Source organism: Lepidothrix coronata, unplaced genomic scaffold, assembly GCF_001604755.1.
Source record: "Lepidothrix coronata isolate B3197 unplaced genomic scaffold, Lepidothrix_coronata-1.0 Scaffold5, whole genome shotgun sequence".
NCBI lineage: Eukaryota > Metazoa > Chordata > Aves > Passeriformes > Pipridae > Lepidothrix > Lepidothrix coronata.
The window spans coordinates 4,489,805-4,508,036 of NW_016690185.1; positions in this window are offsets into that span (position 1 = coordinate 4,489,805).

An 18,232-nucleotide genomic window follows, 5' to 3' on the forward strand; every position below is an offset into this window, starting at 1 on the left:
TGGCCACCTGTCAGCCGACCAAAATTAAAAACAGAGGCTGATTAAATGACTCTCTATGGTGCTGTTCAGGCAGCTTCATTAGTGTTTCTGTTTATGACCACTCAGTGAGCCCCACTGCTGTAACTTCTGACAGTTTATGGAAGCCGATTTGAAGGCACAGGCTGTGGGGTACACAATTTTGCACAGTTGCAAAGTTTTGATTGCATGAATTATACATGAAGTCCATTACTGTTGATGCTCACTGGTAATAGCAGTAGTCTGAAGGTGTAAAACAGCTTTTTCTTGGAAACAAGTAAAACCCAACCAACCAAGTACTAAAAGTCGCATAAAGGAGGAAAATACAGAACAAGAATAACAAAAAATCCCAAACATTCTTTATTTCTCTATCCAATCACTAGATTGTATGAAAAACAGCTAAGAGCTTTCCAGCTCATTTTGCTGGGTTTCAGGTATATTGAGAACTAAGGTGTCAAGAGGGGGAAAGGTGATAGAGAAATAAACCTTCAAGGCTACAGCTGTAGATTACTGAACACATAAAGGATTTCTACAGCATGAACACAGCAAGCATCTCTGAACGGTCTCAATGTCACTTTGCCAAAGATGTCTCCTCTCTTCACTAGCTGTCTGTCTGCTCTGTCAAATGTAATGCTTTATTAAAGCTTTGGGGCTTGTTTTTTTTTCTTTTTTTTTTTTTTTCCTTTTCCTTCTCTCTGTCTGCCTGCCTTTTCAGATGACAGGAAAAGTTTCAAAGGCAAAAAGATGAGAGAGAGAGCAAAACTAGCTCTGATTTCCCATATTCCCATTTTACTCAGATGACTTACTACCTCTTTGCTATTTTCTCATTTTGTACTAAGAGGAAAATCTTCATTTTGGTGAAGATTTGGTGTTAATTGTTACAAAAATGTTTCTTGGTGCAGTACTACACAGAAGTCTTTAAACCTTCCCCTCGCACCACCTGAACAAATTAATTTATCTATGTCAGAGATGCAGAGATATTCAGTAATGCACCAAAATCCAACACTTACACGGATGCTTCTCCCATTGACATCAGTGATCAAATTATACCCAGGCAAACTATGGTACAGTAGAACCTGTAACTACCAATGTAGAAAATATGCAAAACTGATCAGGCAGCGCAAGCTCTATCAGCTTCACACAGTTTCCTCTTCCTCTAGCAATGACCTGAATAAGTAAAACTGCACGTCATACCATAGATTGATTGCATTTATACTTGCTTCCACTGTAAATTAAGGCAGTTTCCACTTTCAAGGATTCTTAGTACTCATTCCACATGCCTAACATGCCCTTTCTGTCTGAGGCTAGATGTAGAGCACTGCTCATGACTATTCATTGTAATGTCTTAGCAAGACATTCACAGCCTTAACGTGTCAAAAAACAAAGGTTCATGGGACAATACTTGTACCTTGAAGTACTTATGTTAGGAAAAAAAACATTGGCAAATTAGTATAAAGCAAACTGCCTAATGCCTCAAACCTTTTTTCTGGATTCTTAAAAACACAAGATATTGGTATTCTCAGTATATTTAAAATTTCTATTAGCATGCCACGTGAGAGTAAAGTCCACATCTTTGCAACTAAAGGTGTAGTCTACTGCTTGTATGTAACTTGAACTGTGAAAATTTTGTATTAATTCAGCTGTGAATTTTCATAGGGAAGCAGATTCATTTCTGTTGCAGTTCCTTTCCACACATGACTCTCAGAAGTCATGTATTTCTCAGTACATGATGCTGTGCTGTTCTACAGTCACCAATACCAGACTTTTGCACTGTCATGTTATCAGGCAGTTCTAACCCGATTAGATCAGACATAGGCACACAATCATATTTCTTAGCCAGAATATAATGTGGACTATCCCTCAGAGTACATCGTCTACCTGATTTTACAGATACTTTACATCACCTGCACTTGTCAGAAAACATTTCAGCACAAAATTGGAATAGAAGAGAGAGACAGATATTGACCTGTACAAAAAATGGCAAGAGCGGATTAGCCCACCAATGCTTTTTGAAGAAAGTTGAAAAAGAAAGGCAAGCTTGTCTCACTCCACAGCAGGATATCTCTGCAGCATTTCTGAACCCATACTAAGAGACCTATATTAATGTTTGCCATTTACAATATTGTTGAGCCAGACTCATAAGCAGCAATTTATACACAAAAATTTGTAAAAGTTGTGCCAAGAAAAGCTTCCTCTTTAAGAAAAATCCTCCTGTATTTTCTCATACAAGGCAATGGAATTATTTCATTTTTGCCCCTGATGTCTTCCCTTTTTATTCAACAGCAAACCTATCAATATGCTTTTATCAGCTTTTATATCAGACTAAAGTTCTGTAGGAAATTAGATGCAACTGTAAAGAAACTGGCAGTGTCTAAAGCAACTGTTCCTCCTTCACTACAAGATATAATTTTAAGCAGGTAGTGAGAAAAACACCAAAACAAATGTCCTGTTTCTGCAGTAAGTATGCATGTTCGGGGGCTAACAGCATGCTTTATGTGATCACAATCCACCCACCTACCCTTCTGTGAAGTAATTCTGAAAATCTCATTCATAATACTATTGGACTACCATGAGATCAGTCACAACTAATCTATTCAGTATTACTGCATTTCATAATCAAGTGTATTCCTTCTGGAAGTCTGACCAGAATCAGCTGTTTACTTCTTGGGGACATTGATGTTATTGATCTCTCTTTGTTTTCCTACTCTTTCCTTCCTCCTCTCTACTCTTTTATCCTTTACGTGGTCAAATTCGATTCTAAAACCTTCAGGGCAAAAAATCTGTATCAAAACTGGTCTCTGCTGCAAAGATACTTACAAGGAAGTTGAGTATATTATATTGTCTTCACTGGGTTTACGTGGCAAGCAGGAGAGCTTTGGAAGCAGGAGAGCTATAAGTGAGGCTTCTGCAAGGAGCTGCCAGAAGCCTCCCCCATGTCCAACAGAGCCAATGACAGCCAGCTCCAAGGTGGACACACTGCTGGCCAAGTTCAAACCCTAATCCATCAGTGGCAGGGGTGTGCCTCTGGGATAACAGACTTAAGAAGTGTGTGTGTGGGGGGGAAATCTGTGCTATAGAAACTGTAGACAGAGAGAGGAAAGGTTACTTATTCCAAGTTTACTTTCAAATATATTTGACATATGAGCATGAAATCTGCAAGTCCTCTGTCTCTCTGGCAGTAGGAATATGCCCTCCACAGAAGTCCAGGCTGACAAGAGACTTTGACACCTAATTACCTGGAAACCTGAGACATAAAACTTCCTCTGTTTTTTAATACAGGTACTTCAATAAATGCAAGACATCCATACTCTTACACAGATCATGCTGACTTGGACCATGCTGTGGCAGGTTGCATTATGGATTTCTGGGGTTTGAGGTGTTTTTTAAATGTGTAGAAACAGTCATTAAAAATGAGATCACTGACCTGAGATTCCAGGCAGTTAATATTTTCAGTAAAAATACAGATATAAAGGATGATGTAAGGAACAGACAAGGAGGCCAGTAAAGGGGGATGAATCAGAGAATCAAATGAATATGTTCAATCTATAAATCCCATCAAACAAGAAAATCTGTAATGATTGCTAGTATGATCTTAACTCAGGGAAACAGGAAGTAGAAGTATGCCTGCACAATACCTGAACAAAACCTCTTTGCACATCTCTAGTGAGCATGAAGCAAAGACATGTAACCATTTCATGGAATGACAAACAGGCAGGTATATTTTTCTGCATACTTTGTATTGAAGTGAGGATGAAATGCCATCTTTGTTTCATTTCAGGGGGCTTTAATGTCTGTTTCTAGAACAGAGCATTTCTTTTATCTACTTTCTTCAATTATTTCTAATTATATACATAATATACAGGTAATATTATAAAAGCTTATTTTAGTTTAACTGTGGGAAAACCAGTGCTAGTTTCCCACTGTCAGGAGTCATAACCTTACCACCTGCTATGACTTTCAAGGGACTTGAGGTAATCCATGGCAGTTCACCAGGACTCCCAAGTCCTTTCCTCAGAGATACTTACCCAATCAGTCAGTCAGTCGGAGTAATTTACCCACACTGAACTCTTGTTGAAGTTGGTCCATCCCTAGTGCAAGACTTTGATGAATTTAATAAGGTTCCTTATTAGCGCATGCCTTCAACCTGTCTCTGAACTGCAGACCTTCCCTTAAACATATAGACTGGTCTTTCAACATCGTGTCATCTTCTAACTTGACAGAAGAGTGTGCTTCTTTGCCTCCTCCAGGTAACTGATAAAGATGTTAAACAAGACTAACAGGTCCCAGGAAAGAATTCTGAAGAATTGTGCTTGTAACTTGCTGTCAGGGAGATTTCAATCTATTAACTACAACCCACTGAGTCAAGCAATCCAGAACATTTTTCACTCATCTTGTAATACATACATCTCTATTATAAGGTCCAAACCTGGAGACAAGGGTGTTAGAGAAGACAATGTTGGAAACCTCACTAAAGTCAAAATAATTTCCCTATCTATGACTAAGGGAAAGTCAACACTTACTCCACAGACATAACTTACTATAAGTCAGTCCATGTTAGTTTTTCAAGTCAATTTCTTCATGCATGAAAAAATTTTTCCAAGAAGAGTTGTTCCATGATTTTCACAGCAGCTAAAGTGAGGTTGACAAGCTCAGAGTTATTTGAATTGTCCTCAGACTGTAGGAAGATGGTTAAAGTATTCGTCTCCTACTGCTGCTCTCCCAATACCCTCATGTGCAACACATCTGGTCCCATGAATTAGTGGGAATCAAGCTCTCTCAAAAAATCCCTGGCTCCAGCTCTCACGTGCTGCTTATAGTTTCTCTCCTTCTGCAACCTTGCCTCTAGAGACCTGAGAGACCTTCTTGGTGAAAATCAATGAAGGCATTGAGTACCTCATCCTCATCTTGTATTCACTGTCACTAGATTGCTCACCTCTCTCAGCAGTGGGTCAATTTTTCATTGCTGGTTCATTTACTGTCAGTGTAGTCACAAAAGCTCTTCTTGTTATCCTGGACATCGAGTGCCAATTTCAACTGTAGCTGAGCTTTTACTTTTCCATCAATATTCCTGTGTGCCCAGGCAATGTTTCTGTATTCCTCCTCCGCTATACCTACTCTGTCCTGGTTTCTACTTGCTGTATATGTCTCTTTTCTTTTTTTTTCCTCCTGGAGCTTAATTATGAGTATGCTGTTTATTCATCATAGGTCTGCTTGTTTTCCTGAGTGGGAACACATCATTCTTGTGCTTGGAGGTTGTTCTCAAAATCTGACAGTACTCTTAAACTCTTCTACCCTTCACAGATACATCATGCAGGATCATTTCTACCACTTCTGAATAAGCCAAAGTTTGTTCTAGTGAAGTTCAGGGTCTATATTCTGCTTCTTGCCTTCCTCACTTCCTTCAGGATTTTGAAGTTCCCTGTGTCATATACATTATATTGCCATAAACAAGGAGAGGATAAGGTCAGAGAACAGCACTACATACAGAATTGCCTGCAAAACACTCAGCTTTATACTTACTTTGCAAAAATGTTAGTCCAAGATTAGTAAAGAAGTGGGTGAAGAATTGAAACCATTAACTTTGGTACAAGAAAATCTTTGTCACTGGGATTCTTTTGCCCAGAGTAGCTGAAACAAGTATCCAAGGATCATTATAAAAACCTAAACTGTTGAAAAGATGAGACAATTGTGAAACCACAGCATGATCCTTTCTTCATAATGTTCTTTTAATCACTGCTCACATCTTGTGCTTAAATGTCATCTTGTCTGCTAATCTAAAATTTATTAAGAATATTCAGGTCCACTAATTTTCTTTTCTTGTGAAAATTATTGAACTTAACCTTACAGGAGGTTCCTCCCTGGAAAGTGTGGATCACAGATACATAATAGCAGAAACCAATTATACATGAAAGGTGAATATGAGATCATTGGGAGTGTCAATATTGACTTTTCTCCAGGCTGTAATGGATGAGTCATACCTGATCTAATGATTTTTATCATAATTCTAACCACCGCATTAGTAAGAGGTGGAAAAATTAAAATGCTAGACAGATGTAACCTTTACTGATAAAATATATATATTATTAACTTCATTACAAGCAGTTTTCTTCAGAGTTCCTTGGAAGCTGCTAATAATGTTGACAGAAGTGATGGATAGCAACTCAGAACATTTTCTCACTGAATTTTCTCAAAGTGATTCTATAGGACTAATTCAAACAAAACAAGTGTTATTTTACTATTAGATTTTTTTTCTGCCTCAGCTATTTTTCTTTTCCCACAGAAAACATCTGTATCTTCTCAGCTGCATAATTTTTAATTCCCTGGATACCTATTATTGATTAATATCTATTGGACTTTTTTGGGGTTAGTATTTTCAGAACAGCTTCTCCAACCAGTGTAACTTCTCCCTCACCACATACTCATCACATCTTTCGAAATAACATAGAATAGCCCTCTTTCTATCCATAACCCAGAAACTGGCCATTTTCAGCCAGATTATTTTAGCTACATGGAGCTCTATTAACTCTGATAGGGTTCTACAGAGACACAAGCATTTAGCCATACTCTATCAGTTCCTGGATTGAAGTTTCTTTCAGTTTCTAACTAAACTTTATTTCAGTTTTCTTTTTTTGAAAATCATAAATGAAAAGTTCTCTTTGCTCCGTGTTTTTTTATGAAGGTAACACATATTCTTGTTGCAAAGTTAAACCCTTACCTAAAAAAATATATATGCTGTGTATGTATACATGTACATTCTTTCATCCCAATAGCCTTTATTTTCTCCTTTCATTAACTTACTTCAATATTTTGTCTAATGAGCTGCCCAAATTTATTGCTGTTTGGCACAGTCCACGTTTCTAAATCCGACAAATTTATTAATGTTAAAATTACTGTAAGAGATAAAAGCAAAACTGTATAAGAATGAAACATTAATGATATAATACAGCCTTAATAAATAACTTTAATTTAAATTTAAGATATCATTTTATTCTCACAAACAAACAGAAAATTTCCAGCATCTAGGGTAAATTTCTAAACCAGATTAGGCATCTGCATATCATCTCAGTTCCTAGACTTCTATTAAAGGCAATGGAGCCTTTAGACATTCAAAGTCTGATGGACTCCATAGGGCAATTCAGTTGTACAACAAGAAATTCAGCCAGGTTTGGATATGCTCCTGCCAATGGAAAGCAAGTTTCTACAACAGCAAACACTTAGTACATTTCCTGTAATTAATTTGACTCAATATATCCATTATTAATCTTGGACAATTCACAGGATGGTCTAGCTATTAACATGATAGAGGTACCATTACAGTAGACAATTTGTAGGTTAAAATACAGGACATTTAACTGGCATAAACACATGCCAGTTACTGCCAGGTGACTTCAGTGCCTAGAATCTGTCTAGGCAGGTTTAAGTAATTATTACGCATGGAGTATTAGGAGTCGTTTATCAGAATACACGAGTTTTGAATGTGTTGGCAAATCCTCTCACGATTATGATCCAATATTGGATGTCTACTCCGTGTAGAGTTACTTCCACGTAGGCATTTCAATTTATGTGTCTTACACATGAAGAGCTTAATTCCTCCTTCATATCAAGTCTGCATGATATTGTAACCATGTATGTGGTCAAGGCATGCCAGCTGACCCAGACTTTCTCTTCGACATCTTATGAAAAATGTAATATGTAGGTATGCTCCTTTTCATGGACAGCCGTGGTCAGATGATTGGCTACTTGATCAGGTAATTACATACATAAGAGCCCTACATGCTTAAAAAGTGAATTCTTAAATCAGCTACATTATGTTGATTTATTCTTGGAAACTTCAATGACAGACTGCTCTACTTCCAAATTACTACGAATTCTTTACTTACCATATATTTACATCCCAGCTGTTAAATGACAGTATTCAGCATTCATTACTGACCTGTTAACTCTCACTGGTGAAGTATGGTATTCATATCCTTGCACACTAATCAGAGAAATCTAGTTTATCTTCTGAATAGATGCCACAGCCTGTCTCTGTCTTCCTCATTTTTATTAGTCAGAAAAAAAACCAAGACACAACTCCACAAGAATAAGTTTTGTTTTCCAGTAAAAATAGAGTATTGCAATAGTATTTAGATCAGCTTTTAAATCTTTTGAAATTTAGCAAACAGAGTTTAGTTACATCCATAAAGTTATTGGCTGCATTCAAGACTTCCAGATTGTAAAAGCTGCAGATTATTAACTACCCTGGAATTCAGAAATAAGAAGGTAGTGAACCATTCCTATCATCAGTCGTGAACAGTGTTTACGTGCTGTCTAATTAGGAGACATAATAACATTACTATGTAAATCAAAAGTCCATAATACTAATGAAAAATACGAGAACTTATGAATACTAATTAGAAATTTAATTAATAATAGAATATAGCTATTACTATTATTCACATACCTGTAATAATTTAAAAGCTTTAGAGCTTATATACATATCAAAGCTGTAGTGGATGACAAACATTAGGCTAACGAATATAGCCGCTCAAAAAGCTATATGGTCTCTGGGGAATTTTGCCATTTTATTCTTTTCTTTATTTGTACTAAGATCAGTTCTGAAATAAAATATTTACAAATTAATTTCAAATGCCTCAAGATCAAAAGTAATTTGATTGTTTAGAATTTATTTTAGCATTTAATAGAAAAAAAACCATGAAGGTTAGTACACAGAAGAAAGACATATGGATATCAGATTTTAGTTCTACACAACATCTACTTAAAGTGAAACTATATATTAACACACAGTCATCTTGAATTAACATAGGAAAATCTTACTTTTGATTAAGCCTAAACACATTTAAATCAATTCTAATTAGTTCTGTTCTTCTAAATGTGATCTGCAATTATAAAATAAACCTACCCACAGAAATTCAGTAAACCTTAGAATTTTTGAACCTCAACTTCAACGATTTTCATTTAAGCGGCCTCCAACTGCCATTGACATAATTTTCTGCCCTGCTTCTTGACTTCACTTAGCACACAAAACTCTGATGAGAATAGTTCAACATGATGATTAGTGGCTTAAGTGTAGTTCTCCTCCCTAGCTTTTCTCAATTTCTATTAGAAACATACATGAACTACTTGTTCAATTTCTTACTACTACATTGGAAAGAGATAGGGGAAAAAAAGAGCATACAACCCTTCCATCTACCACTTTTCTTATGTAAAAAGGCTGATTTTTGCAAGTGTTTCTTACTGTTTGTTTTTTTTTCCAGATAGTTGTGTATATGTATGTCCAGTGACATGGGTCCCTTCCAACTCAGCATATTCTTTGATTCTTCCAGAATACGTCACGCCAAATACGTCACTTAAACCAGAGCTGCTAATGAGGTCTGAGGTCCTTCTGGGGAAACAAGGTCAGAAAAAGGGATGAAGACGTACACCTGCAGCAAACTGTACTGGTCCCACTATTCATGCCTGAAGGACAGCATTAGTAAATAAAGAGCAGTTGTATTTTCTGACCCTGTTTGCAACAATTTGTCTGGCTGTCCCTCCCATTCTCCACCCACCTCATTGTTCTCTGATCCATATCTCACCACCTGTCTACCAAGAAATTACTGGTTATGCTTTCAAAGGCCTTCCTAGACTCAATTTACAAAATCCACTATTCTCCCCTGGTCCACAGAGAGATTAATCTAATTACAAAAAGCAATCTGATTGGTAAGGCATAACCTGTCCTTGGTAAATTTATGCCAGCTCTCTCCTGGTAACTCCTTGTCTTCCTTGTATTCAGAACAGCCACCAGCTCATGGAACACAAACTGTGACATTTGCTCAAAAAAACAGTTTAAACTATGACTCCTTATGAGAACATTTCAGGTTCTTTTTGAGATGAAACGACAATACCTCACTTCACAAAATGGGTCTTTTCCTAAGAGATCTTTGAGAGTTTCTTTCTGGTCACAGATTTGAAGTGAGTCAAATAATATAAAGAGCTGGTGGAATTAATGAAATATTTCTTTAAAAATAAATTAGAACTCATTCATCTGATCTAAAAACAATCAGCTTTTCTCTCTGGGACAATGTGTAGATGGTATTATCCAGTAATGATGAACATTTAAATCTGTTAACCTTTCCGTCATACATCTTTTAAATACTTTCCATATGCATTTTCAAGTATGGAAGTGATCACTGCTGCACTGGTCTACAGTGCTGTTGTCCTAAACAGTCCCAGTAAAGTTAAACACTGAACGCCTTTCTATGTAGTAGGATGAAGTAGGAAGAGTTTGAAATTGGAGGACCATAGGAAAGAGAGGGAATAATTAAAAAAAAAAAAGTGATTCTCCTTCACAGAGTGACCTTGCTTTAATGTTCTCCACGCCATTCACCCTCCACAGTTGATCATCCAATTCCATTTATCATTATAATTAGGCAGCATCTTGCCAGTTCAATCAGGCTCAATTACTTAGGCCTCATTAGTGACTGACATACTATAACAAGTGCATCTTTGAATGAGCAAGGTCAGACAAAGAAAGTACAGTAGGCAGCCAGCAAACACATTTATAGACCATGACAATACAATGCTTTGGATGTTGAATAACTTTACATTCCCCCATTTTAAGAAGGTGTGAAGATAATGAAGTTTAAAGTAACCTTGCTTAGCTTGCACAATTGCAACGTCTACAAGTTCCTATCAACTCTGCAGCTGAATAATAGTGATAAGGGGAAAGCTTCTAATGGCTCTGGAAAACCTTTGGGGTTGTTAACAACTTTCAGCTTAAGTTTCAGATTCTGGAGAGTTCATCTGTTTGATGCTTCAGAGCATCATAAGAACTTAAAAAATGTGCAGTGGAGGAAACTGGACATTAAGACTACAGTGCTACAAATCCTTCTGCGTTAGTAACACCAGCAAATGGTTCTGCTTGTAAAATATGGTGGAATATAAAGGGAATGGATTAGCTTTTGCGTAAATGAATATGCTAGACTTTAGAATAATGACTAAAGTTAGTAAAGTATGCTTGAAGATATTATTGCTCTTTATAACTATCTTGAGAAGTAACCTCCAGAAATTAACTGTATTTTAAGCTAAATATATATTATTTATAGACACACACTGAAACATATATATAATAAAAAAAAAGCATGACATTAAAGAGAAAAAGACACATTTATGAACTAGAAATTAGAGTTTCTTCACACGAGAAAGTGATAATCTATAACTATTTTCCAATATGAATAGTGAAGAAATACGTCCATTTTATTTAAAGATGGTGTCTGAAATGCTTATAAAATTTTCCGTCACTTTGATCTCATGGAGCAGGGAACATAAATCGTGAGTATACTGGTGTGTCCCAGCTATATACGTTATATACCTTCCTTAGCAGACAGTGGTAATCTTAATTTTTTATAGCTTTTTTCACTCCAGAGCACATTCATGTTGTTTTATCTACAGTCATGATCCTTGGAGATGCAAATTCATCTTTCCTTTTGCTGAGAAAATAGTACTCTGAAGTCAGATACAAATTATGATCGTTGTTGTGTCTGTAATTATTTTTATTCTGAAATATTTTCTTAGAATTTGTGATGTATCTTACATTAGGTGATCACAAAAGTACCAATAAAGAACACACCAGTTTTCTCGGATATCCTTTTACACTTTCTTAAATTTTGGTAAACATTGTTCCAAATGTCGTCTATATTTTATGTTACTTTTTTTTGTATTTTGCATTATTGTATCTGGTTCTCCTCCAGTCATAATATTTAAAAGGTATATGAAAAATACCCCAAGTCCACATAGAAAATTCCGTAATATTAGAAAAAGGAAGTAATGTCTGCAGTGGAGTGATCAGTGTGCATCCAAAGTACAGGATTTGATTATCTTAATAGATATATTGAGTCATTATTATCTGGTTCCCTTTTGTTCTTCTACACAATATTTGAGTGCATTATACCCAGAGGTATTTAATTTCATAAACTGGCAGTGTGCAATTTGAAGTGTTTCTTTCATTTATTCTTATCTAATCCTTTAGTTAGTTATTTATTTTCCTAGGCAACTATTAACTATAATAGCCAAATATTAAAAAAGAGAAATAACAACATTCTACTCTTACTTTCCTCCATACTTGAAGATGAATCAGCTGAACCATTTTGTCTGTTCTTGAAAACTTCACTGAGTAAAAAATGAATCAAAGATGAGAATTTTGTAAGTGAGTGAGAAAGTGGTTCAGATTGTGGTTATTCTCATCTTCTGCAACAGAGAATTTTCCAGCCTTGGCTGAGATCTTAGAAAATTTCCATTTTAGATATTCATGAGACAGAGAGATTAGAGGTTGATCTCACATCTCTAGACAGTGTTATTGCATTTGTCCTTTAACAGGTTTTGATTAGAGACAAAATATGACAAATACACATACAAATATATGGCATATGCATATGTGCTATTCTGCATGATATTTTGGACCAATAGGTTGTTTCTGCAATGACTGCTGGAACAGGCATTACAAATCACAACACTTTATATTCCCAACACAGATTTTGCCACCTTCTTGAAAAGAAATGCAAGCATTTACATGAACAGTACAAAAACACAACCAAAATATTTAGAAAGCAAATTATTTCACTACATTTTCTATGGCTGGAGAGAGAATAAGAAAGAAACTTGTGGCAAACATTAGATATGTCATTAAAGAAACTCCTGAGAAATGTTCAGTTCAATAGTTCGTGTAGAGGTGAACACAAAAGAGATATAGCAAATTATCTTAGAGAAGGAGTGGAATTACGAAGGTAAAGTTTTGGTTGGTGTATAAGCAAAGTAACTCATGACTGCTCTCATGGATCCATGCAAACCATTTTTAGAGGATCCTTTTGGAAAGCCAGACATATCCCGAGCTGCACAAAAAAAAATGTGTTGCCAGCAGGTTAAGGGAGGAGATTTTGTCCTTCTACTTCATTCCTATGAGATCCAACCTGGAGTTTTGTGTCCACCTCCAGGGCACAACACAAGAAAGACATGGACTTGTTAGAGCAAGTCCAGAGGAAGGTCACGAAGATACTCGGAGAGATGGAGCACCTCTCCTACAAAGACAGGCTGTGATAGCTGGGGTTGTTCAGTCTGGAGAAGAGAAGGCTGCAGGGACACCTTATTGTAATCTTTCAATATGTAAAAGGAGCTTATAAGAAAAAAAGAAGAAAGACTTCACCAAGGCTTGCAGTGACAGGACAAGGAGAAATATTTTTAAACTCAAGTAGGGTAGATTTAGACACTGGTACATGTTGTTCAGAGAAATTGTGATGTCCCATCTCTGGAAGTATTCAGGACCAGGTTGGATGAGGATTTGAGCAACCTGATATAGTGATAGATGACCAAGCCCATGACAGAGCTGTTGGACTAGATGATCTCTAATTTGTCCTCCCTACCCCCACTGTTCTGTGATTCTAGGATTCCTAGCTCACTGCAAGCTCTTCCAAACAAAGTGCATGCGTTTGGTAATTACATGTTACTTCAGTGTTGTATAAAGGGCTCTCCCTTTATTGTGATCTGGTCAAGATCTCACTAAAAAACACTCAGGAATTTGGCGACTGATGTATCATAATCATTGCTTTCTTTAATTTTTTTCTTAAAAATTCCTGAGGATCTTACATGAAAACAGGAAAAGCATCATCTGTGGCTATCAATCAAATTGATAAGGTTCCTATGAACAGCTCTTGCAATTTTTTAATCAATCTGTGAACATGTGAATGGAAAAGTAAAATTGCAATAACCCTGGAGTAGATCACAGGGGCTGCAAAAAACAAATGAGCTCAGTGTGTATTTCAAATAGTGAAAAAATTCTTAGATTATACATAGAAAAGTCAATATTTAAAGCTGATAAATATTCCCTCCCCCCTCACCCATTGCACAATACCACTTTAGGGGTGGAACTAACTTGTTTTTTTCAAATGTGGAAAACTTTCAGGATTCACAGCTTTCTGAAACTGTGGCAGTATGATTTACATGGATTAACACGCCCACGTCTCCAAACCCTTTCAGATCATTAAATTGCCCTTATCAAAGGAGGTATCAAGAATTTATGTTTGGAAAGTTTCTGCATGCCCTTTATTATCTCCCACTGCTCAGGTAAAACAGAGGTCAAATTCATAGGCTCTGAACTGTTGCCATCAATGATTATATTCATCTGGTGTAAATGAGATAGGCTCCTAGAAATGGGGCATTTGATATACCCTGCGTTTTATGAAAAGAAACATCATAGGTGGATATGGGTGAACTGTTTTATGAAAAGAATTCACAGTTCTTTAGAGAAGGGATGCTTTGTTCTTGAAGTGGTAGTCTTGGTTTACAAAGCCATTTATGGTTCAGGAAAATTATGGGAGGGATGAACTTTATATTTACCTACCATTATTGGCATTGTGCTTTTCTTCCCTATCAGAGCTCGCTCACAGTTATATTCTGCATTGGTTCTTACCATACCTGCCTGGTAATTTGTAATTGCCCATCAATGCTATTGATTTCCCTTTCCTATGCACTGTATGCTATACATGTACCCAATAAAATTTGAGATTCTAAGTTAGTTAATTTAGTAGTTTTAGCTCAATCCCCAGCCAACAGCAGATAAAAACATATGCAACACTGCTCAGTTGACACAGTTTATTTCATCTGTGCTGAGGAAATGCACTGGAACACATCCAACACTGACAGTAAATTGATTTGCACCCTTGAGATGCTGGCTACTCCTGTCAGAATTGAGTTTGTTGACAGATGGCAGGCACCATGGAGAAACTTTCTGTGGAATTGCTTATATGTTACCCAGAAATGGATAAAAAATCAAATAGAAGTATGATGGTGGAAGAAAGGTTGAATAAATGGATTTATTATAGCCTCAGATTTCTTCACTTTCTGATAAAATTTCTGGTTGTCCAAATGAAACAATATTCCAACACTTTTTTGAGTTATTTATTATTTTTCTCTGTTACAATGTGGTGTGCATCTTTTATTAAATGCAAAAATTAAAAATATGTTCAACATACAGAGATTAAAGTATGCATTTGTCAGAAAAAGAGTGTCATATATACTTCAACTATTAAAATCTTCAAAAATTGGAAATATTAGCACAGGAATATGTTCTTTGCTATTTGAGGTAACAGCAAAACAATAGACATTAAAATTTCTACTTCTGATTTTAAAATTGTGTCAGATTTTGTTGGAAATCTTATCTCTCCATGTAACTAGGGATGATTTATTTTAACTAGTTTTAATCACATCTGGATGACTAATTTTCCAAATTTCTTTATTACTTTTGAAATAGCTACAGTGTTTCATGCTTGCATGCAGATTCCATAATTCCAGAGTTAGTCTTAAAGATGTCAAGGGCAAAATGACTCCTAAACAGTGTGCCCTACCTAATTTTTGCTGTTAAGAAATAAGAAACGTTATCAGACCATTTCATTTCCCCATAGTGTTACTGACTGTGATATCAAATTAAATTCTGAAGCCCCTTATTGTTTATTTTAGATTTCAACTAGAGAAATAGCTCAGTAAAAGCAAAGTGCTAAATGACAAGTAAATGTGACAACTGTGAGGAGGGGCTATAAAATATTCTACTAACACTTGGGAGGAATAACATGAATTGTCAGCTGGTTTTGTTTTGCTTACATTGATGGCTAATGGTGACATGAGAAGAAATATCCATACTTCACCCATTTGCTTCCCAAGTAAATTCTGTGGTTTTAAAAGGGTTGAACCAAGCTCAGACACTTCAAGAATAGGGGAATAGCTAGCTACCAAAGAAAAGGAGAAAGAATTGGTAAGAGACAAATGAGGAGGAAAGAAGATAAAAGAAAAAAAATAAGAAGAATGAAAGAGAGAAGGAATAATGAGATATGACAGCCATAAGAGAGGTTTGTCCATCCCCCTAGCTGTAATAGTGTTGACAAAATTTCATATATTTAAATAATAGGCTCATTAAGCATTAAGATCTAGGGACAGATGGGATGAAGGGGCAAGGCAGAAACCTTTGAATTAGAGATTATCTAATGCATACTTATATATATATATTTTTTCTGATGGAATACTGTCAGCCCCATTATTTATTTTTTTTAACATTCTTGGAAATCGTACAGGGATATAGATTGGCGAGACGAACTACTCTGCCTCCTGGGTAGCTCTCCTGACAACTAGCTGCCTGAAGAGTAGACTGCCAAGCTTTCCAGGACATCTGATTTCCCAGCTGTTCACCTGGTGAGCTGCTGGCCTTCCAGGCTCTCCAACTGGCTGCTTCACAAGCTCTCCAGCTGGGATGGGGGGTTACCTGGTGTCACAGAAATCAAGTTCTCTTGTTGGAGTCAGCACTGGCTATGTCTGGAAGAGTATTTGTTTTGGAAACTCTGAAATGTTCCCAGTGTTTTGGCAGCCTGGACAATATCTACATTTCACTGCTTTCAAAACAGTATCTATCAAAATTTGCAGAGTCACAGCGAAAATCCTAGTTCTGTTGTTTCTACCATGCTGGTTTTCCCTTTAAAAAGTGCTAATCTTTGTCCCAAATCAGGAAGAAAAAAAGAAAAGCAGGCTGGATTTCATGTCCAGGGAAAGCAACACTATTTCCCTACCATGTGAGTGGTAAAAAGATATCTTGATTTCAGGGAATGGAGAAAATCAAAAGCATATTGAAAAAATGCTTCAGTAAGACTGTTTGTTCAACCTTTATTCTGAATATATTTCATTTCAGGGTAAACTTTACAGAACAAAAAAAAAAGTTCTTCTTAGGGAAAAAATTAAAATCATAATCTCCGTACATGAAATTACTTCAAAATAGCCCTAAAAATCACATATCTATAAGAAAGAAGCATAAAACTGCCCTTGCACATTGTCTTTTAAGCCTTTTCTTGGGGATATGACAAGGAAAGATGTTTTTTAAGAGGTATCTCTTAGTGTTTCAGGTCATTTGCTCTTTTAGATCAGTTTCTGACTCTGTCTGGGAGTCACACTGGGCACCTCTCCTGCTGCCAAAACTATTCAGAACAGACTTGGAGGGGGTGAGATCACTAAATGCTGAATTAGGTCATACTTTCTGCAGACCTATAAGGTTTTCATAGACACCTTCCTCAGACTGATAGTTCATATTGATTTCTGACCAGAAAGGGCAGCTGCATATGAGGAAAACACTACTGATGCTTTTAAGCGTCACTCTTCCAACATGAACTCTTTCAAATTAATGTGCTGTTTTCTCACACTTAACTTCTCTTTTCTCACTTTTCTAGTAGAAAATGAGGGGAAAAGAAGTTTCCATTTCCGTGTGATTTCAATACCTCCTGTTTCAAAACAACAAAAGTTTTGGAGCTACTTTTGTATGTCGAGTTGCATATTTACACGTATACATTGGGGTCACTTCTGTTTAACATCTTTATCAATGATCTGGATGAGGAGATCAAGTGTACCCTAACTCAGTTTGCAGATGACATCGAATTGGGCAGGAGTGTTGCTCTGCTGGAGGGTCAGAAGGCTCTGCAGAGGAATCTGGGAAGGCCAGATTGATGGGCTGAGGCCAGTTGTATTAGGTTCAGCTAGGTGAAGTGCTAGGTCCTGCACCTGGGTCACAACAACACCATGCAGTGCCACAGGATGGGGGAAGAGTGTCTGTAAAATGGTCCAGAGAAAAACAATCTGGGGATACTGGTTAAAAGCCAGCTGAACATAGTCAGCAGTGTGCCCAGGTGGCCAAGAAGGCCAATGGCATCCTGGCTTGTATGAGAAATAGTGTGGCCAGAAAGACCAGGGAAGTGATTGTCCCCCTGTACTGGCATTGGTGAGGCTACATCTTGAGTTCTGTGTTCAGTTTTGGGCCCTCCACTACAAGAAAGACATTGCGATGCTGGAGTGAGTCCAGAGAAGGGCTGGAGTGAGTCCAGAGAAGGGCAATGAAGTTGGTGAAGGGTCTGGAGCATGAGTCTTGTGATGAGCCACTGAGGGAGCTGGGGTTGTTTAGCCTGCAGCAAAGGAGACTCAAGAGAGACCTTCTCACTCTCTACAGCTACCTGAAAGGAGGTTGTAGAGAGGTGGGTTGTAGCAAGTTTGGTCCCTTCTACCCAGCAACTAGCAATAGGAAATGGCCTCAAACTGTGCCAGGGGAAGTTTAGATAGGATATTAAGAAGAATTTCTCATGGAAAGGGCTATCAAGCACTGGAACAGGCTCCCTGGAAAAATGGTTGAGTCACTATCCATGGAGGTGTAATAAAAGAT